Source organism: Bidens hawaiensis, unplaced genomic scaffold (assembly GCF_021521415.1).
Source record: "Bidens hawaiensis isolate Kalapana, Puna unplaced genomic scaffold, B.hawaiensis_p1.1 tig00028464_1, whole genome shotgun sequence".
In the NCBI taxonomy this organism is placed as follows: domain Eukaryota; kingdom Viridiplantae; phylum Streptophyta; class Magnoliopsida; order Asterales; family Asteraceae; genus Bidens; species Bidens hawaiensis.
The window spans coordinates 44,489-53,634 of NW_027494645.1; the positions used below are offsets into that span (position 1 = coordinate 44,489).

At 31.3% G+C, this 9,146-nt stretch overlaps 1 long non-coding RNA gene across 1 annotated transcript; it reads right to left on the minus strand.

The window, feature by feature from the left end:
- Positions 1-210: 210 nt before the first annotated feature.
- Positions 211-1,823, minus strand: LOC143577103 (uncharacterized). Its single transcript, XR_013143062.1, has 3 exons — positions 1,807-1,823; positions 1,288-1,538; positions 211-621 (listed from the first exon to the last, which is right to left on the minus strand). It is a non-coding gene; the product is annotated as an uncharacterized LOC143577103 (long non-coding RNA).
- Between the last annotated feature and the right edge of the window lie 7,323 nt (positions 1,824-9,146).

Here is a 9,146-nt window from a genome sequence, read left to right on the forward strand (position 1 = left end):
TTTATGGATTCTGTTGGTTCTAGTGGTTTTTGAGCTTGGAACAATATGGGCTCGTCACTTATTGGGTTTTTACTAATTCCATCTTCGTGTTGGTAATAGATAGGTTTTGGAATGTTTTTATTAAGTCACTCATGTTGTTAGTTAAAAATAATAAAACAACGGACTTCAAACAAATCATATTATTTATTATTCATGTATGGTTGGATCATATCCGTATAATTAATATAGAAGATAACATGTTGATTTCCTAACTCTAATGTTTAAGAATAAGTATTATCAACAATACCCATGTTGCTTAAACCAGTGGCTCTGATACCACTTCTGTCATAGCCCCCGAACCCATACCCCGGGAGGGGATCCGTGAACGCGAATGGTGGTATCGGTGTTTATTATTTAGCAGCGGAAAAATTCATCAGAACCGTAGTTAGGAAAAGTTATCAGAGTGTAAAACACCATGATTTTCATTTCATCTGTTTGGATAAAACTCATTTATATCCTTACAAATGTTTTATAGGGACAAACCCTAGTTTACAAAAAAACATGTTTCTTTATTCTGGTGATAAGCCACTTATTTAAGCTGGAAGGCCCGCAGGCACCATCCCTTTATCTTTATCATCTCACCTGAAACATGTTTTAAAATATTTGATCAGCGGAAAATACTAGTGAGTACATTCATCTATAATGACACATATACAATTACAGCATTAAGATAATTTTACATCTGTCTGCTTACAAATTACCGAAAGGTACTTGTCACTCGACCGTATCTATGACTGTGGTCATATTACTTATTGGCTAACACTTGTCCAGTAAGTAACGTGTAATAGCCCAGTAGGCAAGCCTTGTATACAAAACCCCACAATACCAGTAGTAACCATCCCGTAAGTCTACAGAGACTTAATCACTGTAATGTATTTTAAATACTTTATAAATACATTTGAAAACATTTAACATCTGTCTGCTTACAAATTACCGAAAGGTACTTGTCACTCGACCGTATCTATGACTGTGGTCATATTACTTATTGGCTAACACTTGTCCAGTAAGTAACGTGTAATAGCCCAGTAGGCAAGCCTTGTATACAAAACCCCACAATACCAGTAGTAACCATCCCGTAAGTCTACAGAGACTTAATCACTGTAATGTATTTTAAATACTTTATAAATACATTTGAAAACATTTAAACAATCTATCATGGGTTTTATAGGTTTTGAAATCACCATGACAATGTCGGAAAAATAGTTGTCTCACGCAAATGTGAGTTGTATAAAAACTCGAATGTCTCACCTTGCAGGTTTACTGTTTATGAGCTTCCTTGTATTAAGCACCTAGTGTAGTACATACTTGTATTAGTATAAACCGATAAGCTTTAACGACAATCACGAGATCGAAAACTTTACACGATGGCACAAAGTCTCGCCTTGTTCAGGCCGAAATTTGGATTCGTGTACTAAAGTCTCGATCAATCGAACAAGGTATAGCTGTAGCTACTCGAGGTATTATACCAATACATATATATCAGGTATTGTCCTTTAGTCCTGTTACAAGTTAAGGTAACTTGATATTAAGTGATGTTCATGCATGACTAGTCATAACCGTGATCGGCTTTGAACAACCTGACCTAGTATAAACATGGGTGATCAGTCCATGCCTAAACCATGGTCGAGTTACTCAACGCCTACCTTGGCTATAACCTAAGCCCCACTCTAATATTATAAACTGTTTATAAATTAAACTAATTAATATTACATTTTATATTAAATTTATATTATAAATAAACAAAGAAAAACAAATCTAGAGACGTACCTCCTACTATTGCGAGATAGATGTAAGAGTGTTTGTATCCTAAAACTAACTTACGCACATATATATATGTGTGTGAATAAGTCGGCTTACTATATAAAAATTAAATATATTGTTTGTGGATAATTGATACTTTACGTGCACACCAAGCTGGCTCCTACAAAGAATTATTATATTCCTTTATTGATAAATTCTATCACATACAAACATATATTAAAAAACTTGATTATTATAGTTATACGTACTGTTATTATTATTATTACTTTATTATTTTTGATCCATTTACACTAGCACATGGCTTTCATCACAATATTTATTTAACGCATTTATTTTTATTATCAATTGTTACTAAAATATATTTGTATTATATTTCTAATAACTATTTTACTCGTTCGTTAGTTATTTTGAAAACTTAGTTATACGTATTCTATAAAATCGGGTGTTTCAAACGAGGCGAAAAACGAGTCAAAACTCGTTTTTCCAGCGAAACCGCGTTTTTCCGGCGACGGCGCCGGAAATGGTACGAGGTAAAAGGGAATGTTAGAGAATGTTCCTGACATTCTCTGACCTAACCCTAATTCGTTAACGTGGATTTAACGAATTAGGGGTGATTCGCCAGGCAGTTCATTAAAGTTAAACTAACGAACTAGACTCAGTTCGTGTTCAAGTTCGCTAAGCATGAGATAACGAACTAGCTTCTGATTCGCTATGACCATTCGTTAAAGGAGATAACGAATTAGAAGGTCCAATTCGTTACGCGAACTGATTCGTTATATGGACTAATTCGTCAAAAGGACCGGTTCGTTAAAAGGTCAAATTCGTTTAATAACCAGTTCGTTAAAGGGTTCAGTTCGTTACAAGAACCAGTTCGTCATGGTAACCCAATTCGTTAAGAATAAGTAACGAACTATAGTTTACCAAAATGACAGAATGGTCCCTGGACTTAGAAAAAGAATGATATAATTACAAAGAAGCCCTCGAACTTTTAAGTTAGTAAATTAATTAACGATTCAAAATTTCTAATGGAAAATGTGTTAAGACAGTTAATGAAAATAAATTTTTTCCAAGCTGACCTGCCAGCTCGACCCCAGCCAGGGGCTCTGCCCCTTGGACCTTGCTAGGGGCTGCCGCCCCTAGACCCCGCTGCTAGGGGCGCTGCCCCCGGACCCCCGTTCGTTGAGGGTTATTATTGGACTAGAAACGCGATATGAGTAGTGATAGTTAATTGATACGGTAATTGTTATACAGGTAGTCGAGCACAGTTAAGGAAAGGAATAACAATTAACAGTGAACGTAATCGAGTTCAGGTGAGTTTCTAGCCCATTCCTTGCTAATTTTTAGGGGCTGTGTGCATACTCGATGTGATCAGTTAATACACTTACCTTAAGTGGTAAGTGTATGTCTTATATGATTTATGTATGAATGAATGCTTGACGATGCATGAACGATCTTCGGATATTGCATTTACCCGTCAAGGGATAGTTTAAAGATATGATTGATATGTACATAATGTATAAATGATGTATGAACGTATGGAAGTTATAATTATGAATGCATAGAAAGGCATGAAAGGTATAGTTATAAAAGGGAACCGACCCTAATAATGTCGGCGAACGTAGGGAACCGACCCTAATAATGTCGGCGAATGTAGGGAACCGACCCGAATAATGTCGGCGAATGTAGGGAACCGACCCTAATAATATCGCCGGACGTAGGGAACCGGCCCTAATAATATCGACGAAGGTTATAGGGCGGAATGCTCTTTAAAACGTATATGTATGTAAGTATGAAAGTACGTATGTATGTAAGTATGTAAGTAAATATGAAGGTATGTACCTTCGGGTGCATATGTAAGTATGTGGATGTATTGTATGTCGTCTGATTAACTAGAACTCACTCAGCGTAGCTGACTTTTAGTATGCATGAAGGTTAACAGATTGAGACAGCTAGTTTGAGCATGACACATGGCAAGATTGAAGAGGCTGGCATCTGAAGATTTGTCATGATGTTTCGATACTATGTTTTATTTATGTTTTAAAAAGAAAAGTTATGAATATTTGTAATGAATGGTTGACTATTAATATTATTCCGCGAAAGTTTTAATTAACTATGATATTCAGAACTGTGTTTATGAGTAAATCCAACGCCCAATGTAGGGCACCGTAACGGGGCCTTACATAAATTAATTAATATTAAACTAAAATTAACCCTAATTATTTAAATAATAATAAACTATAATGATTACTTAAACCCTAATTAACTATTTAATTAATAAACTCTTATAACCTAATTGATTAAAAGATTAAATAAACTAGTAATTACTTAGATTAATTCAGATGATGAAGTAACTACCTAGGCTAGAATCCCCTAAGTTATGGCTATCAATTAACTAGGAAAATTAAGTTATGGAACTGGGATTGTAAAATAAACCCTTGAAAGAAAACCCGAACAGGACCATTGACCCTTCAAGAAGACGTCTATGATTTTCTAACAAGTTTTAAGACACCAGTTTATGTATTAAACTACCTTACGGTTATTTAATTGTTTATGTTTAAGTATCTTTATAGCGAAATCCTACCTTACAACGTGGAAATCAAAGATAGCTAAGAAAAATCAATTGACTTAATAGACTAATTTGACAATCAAACCTAGACAGACTCCATAAGAAGAACTAAATCTAGCAATCTTGATCAACAAAGATCTATCAATAACCTATCACCTTACAGCTTTCTAAGCTAGCAGCTCACTTTTATTTATTTGATTAATTTTATTGTTTCTATGATTTTAATGCATATCAATCACAAACTAGTCAAGAACGCACAGTAAATGACCTAACAAAACCATATCCTATGAAACAATCAACAGGGGTGAGGTGAAACAATAAAGTTAAACAAATAAAACCAAGTAATCATACGCATCAATAAATCAAACTCAACTATTTACTTAAAACATAAAATCCATAATGAACATAATCACAATAAAAAACAAACCAAATAAAGGTTCATCACGACCTATGTAGTTTATAAAGTTTAGCCTGGTATCATGTAATCAAAATCAAACAAAGTAAATAAATACGTAAACATGGTGAAATAATAAAGAACGGAAAATCAAAGGTTAAAAAACCCGTAATCTTTACTCTCGAATGTCTAACTCTTCATGGATGCTCTCTTGCCTTCAAAACCGCAAATAATCTCGAATAATGGCTCTCGTAAACTCCAAATTCGTTTGGTGGCTGTAAGGTATTGCTCAGGTTAAGGTTAGGGATGTTTATATACTGAAACAGGGCCCAAAACTGAACAAAAACGGGTAACTATCTGAAAAATATTGGGTCTAGGCGTCGCGCGGCCCTGGTGTGCCCCATGGTCGCGCGGCGCGGCGCATGGGAAAAGGAAGGCCGGTCTGACCAGCCTGGTCCGACCGGTTCTCCTTCCGGTTCCTTCCTGACGCGTTCCGGCTTCTCGTTTTGGCCTGTTTAGACTCGTTTTTCGCCCTTTTCGATCACGATCAACTTCCGGAACCTACAAAACATAATAATGTTAGTAGTATACAAATCTTGACTAAAAACGAACAAAAATTAATTAAATATTAAATAAAATATACAAGGGAAACATATATATATATATGTATATATATATATATATATATAGGGTTAGTATCATTTAGAAACTCTAAAAAAGTTAAGAACTCTTAGGAACTATAAACAACCAAACATTTTTTTAATTTTTTTTATATATTAACATTATTTAAGAGTAGTTTTACCATATTTTATATAAAAAATTTTGATTACATATATTAATCACAAGCTTACATATGTGTAAAATTTATGTAACAACAAATTTACATAGATGTAAAACAAAACATATATATGTATAAAAACTAATTTTCAAAATTTTAATCGTAAATATAGATATAAAAAATGATAAAGCTACACTTAAATAACATCAACATACAAAAAGTTTTATAAAAAAAACGTTAGTTTTCAAAGGTTCCTTCAAGTTCTTAAATTATTTAACAGTTCTGTAATGATACTCATCCTATATATATATACATATAAACTAATTAATTATTAAATAAAATATACAAGTGAAACATATATATTTAGCATTATATCACTATAATACTTGTTGGTCCCGAAACTAAAAAAAATGTGCTCTTATCAATCTCAACAACAATAATGACAACTATGCAAAACAGGAGATACGAGACAATCAAATATATGACAAAAGAGCCTTTTCTATATCAAACAGACCAATAATTATAACAATAATATTACAACGCAAATATGCAGAGTAATATAGAGACTTTTCATACACAAACAAACACGTGCACGCGCACACATTATTATATCCGAAAAACTCACATACTAAATCTAGAAACCATATTAAATAGTACAATTATATGGCAAGTGGTTAAGCGCAAACCAATGTCTAACCATTCTATTTATGGTAACTAACAAATATGTTTAAACAAAATTCTATACCTAATAAGTTGGTATGGTTGGTGTTCCCTTTAATATGTTTAATATGATGATAGTGGGTTCAAGTCATTATAAATACAAGGTTAGAAGGATTTAGGTGCAAATAAATTAACTGTTAAAGAAAGGGCTAGCATGTAGCAATCATATACGCAAAGATTGCTTCAAATATGCAGCACTGTTTTACGAATGAATTGTATTTCATTGTAAAACCACACGTTTAATTGATGATACATGACAACAACATAATTCTTCCTCTGTCCCATGAGTGTTATAGTTTCGAAAATACAAAATTCAAGATAGATTGAATTGTTACTTTTTTTGCTTACCAAATGACGATAATGCACTTGAAAATTGGATCTATCAATATTGTTTATTAATGTTAGTTGTGTGTGTTTAAGAGTAAAAGTGAAAATTGACTAATAAATTTTGAAGGTTAATATTTGTAATGGAAGAAATAAAAAAAAAGAAATATAGAGACTTTTAATGAGACGGGTGAAGTAATACAGAAAAACAGTTTTGTGTGTCATTGAACATTATCTACCTATTCTAATAAAGTAAAATAATTGTGACACGTGTTAGTTCATGGTTAAACCTCACAATTTTTTCCCCTCTAAAACTAAGATCTTAATTGACTCTAAGAGCGTTCACAATGGGCTACACACCCCAATGTCCAAATCCATGTGGCAACTTGCAAACTTTGAGGGAGCCAAACTTCACCATTGTGAAGAATTAAGGATTGTTGTAAGTTTGAATCTGCAAACTTGTTGCAAACTTGGAGTATGACCCCCCCCCCCCTCTCTTACACATCCATATTATATAATATTACACATATACATACATATTTAATATTTCTTTAATAAGGTTTTTGAAGGTTAGTTGTTGTGAAAGAAAGTGGGGTTTTTAAGAAAAGTTTGAAATATGATGTGACGATGATGTAGCGGGTTTGTATGAGTCTGTTGTTGTGGATGCTCTAATACATGTTCATATTCACTTTCCTTTTACATTTTATTTATATTATATTTATACATTTTTATAATTTTATAAAAATAAATATTAACATATTATTTAACTATATATTTCAAAATACTTGGTGAAATCTAAAAATTAACAAAAACCATGTTTGTTAAAGATTGAAAAATACTCTAATACATGTTCATATTCACTTTCCTTTTACATTTTATTTATATTATATTTATACATTTTTATAATTTTATAAAAATAAATATTAACATATTATTTAACTATATATTTCAAAATACTTGGTGAAATCTAAAAATTAACAACCATGTTTGTTAAAGATTGAAAAATATATATAATTTCAAATGTTATATATCATTAACATATTTTACTATGCATATTGTTGAAAATTATAAAGAAAAACAAAACTCGAACATGCTTTCATTTTATAAAGTAATTTTTTAAATAATCAAGTCATAAATCTATGCTTAAAAGTTGATAATTTTTTTAAAATCAATTCATTTATCTATTATTATTATTATTATTATAAATTGTAAATTGTAATATAAATTTATAAATTATAAATATACGCTTTAAATCTATCAATATATTTTTTTGGTTAATTTAGTAAATATATACCGATCACTTTCATATATAACAAAGTTTATCATATTTAATTTCTTGGTTTTTTTTATCAAGGATTGTTTTGGGTTTTATGGGAGTTAAATTTGGTTTTTATAGTAAAAAATTGATAAATAGATTGTTTGGTACAAGTTAACTACATTTGGGGCCAAATTTGTTATGGGTCAAAAATGAGAAATCTAAGTATTTTTAAAAGTTTAAGAATAAAAATAGATTTATCGTCAAATTTGTTACGGGTTCAAAGTGTTGACTTAATCTCAAACAACTGAAAGTTAGAATTATAAACGTGATTTGGGTTTCAAACTTATTTTCAAGGACATTTTTGGAAAAAAATCAAAAGGTCCGGGATTTGGTAAATTGACTATTTTTCCCTGGAGTATTAAAATTTAAGAATAGATATTAACACTTACGACATGCCACCCCCAGACCTATCATTGTTTCTAACTTGTATCAAATTTGAACAATTTGTATCAGTATTAACTTTTCCTTCAATGGTGAGCAGAAAGTTGTATGGGAAGCATGTCATGCAAAACTATGCTCAAATGAAGCAAAATATTCTCAAAATTTAATGGGTTAACATGTTATTTTTTATGTTGTCAAACTAATTAAAATCTTTTTCATGGTTTAGATCAGAAAAACATAGTTCTTGAAGAACTATCATTATGATTTAATGTTCTCTTTTCCTTCTATGAGTTGTAAATTGATAAATACATCAATAAAGGTAACGCACCTTCAGTATTTAGGCTGGGTGGTCAGAACTACTATTGTATGACTATTGTATGAAAAGTCTTCTTCCTGAATTCTTTCAATTATACATATATAATACTAACAATGAAAGTTTCAATAAAATGAGCGTTATCGGGTACGTTTTTGCACGCGCATTTTTTATGTAGTTCATTTAAAAAACGTTTTGTGATATAAATATAATCAATTTATATACACGTAGTATAGATATAAGCATGAATGTAATATATTTTTCATATACATTATGTAATTATTTTATTTACCTGTAATTTTATAATTTGTATAGCCTCGTGTGTTACACGAATTTTAAAACTAGTTAGTTAGAACTATAAAGTGATGTTTTTATTTATTTTTAAAAATAAGAATAAAAAAATGAAGTGATTAGAAGAAGAATGGGAAGTGAAAAAGATGGTCAAAGTATGCGAGTGTGAAGTTACTAAACTGTCCACCACGGCAACCTTCAACTTCAACTCTATTCTATCTATCTATCTGGCGATCCAATTTTCTTTCTTCTGCTTGCTTT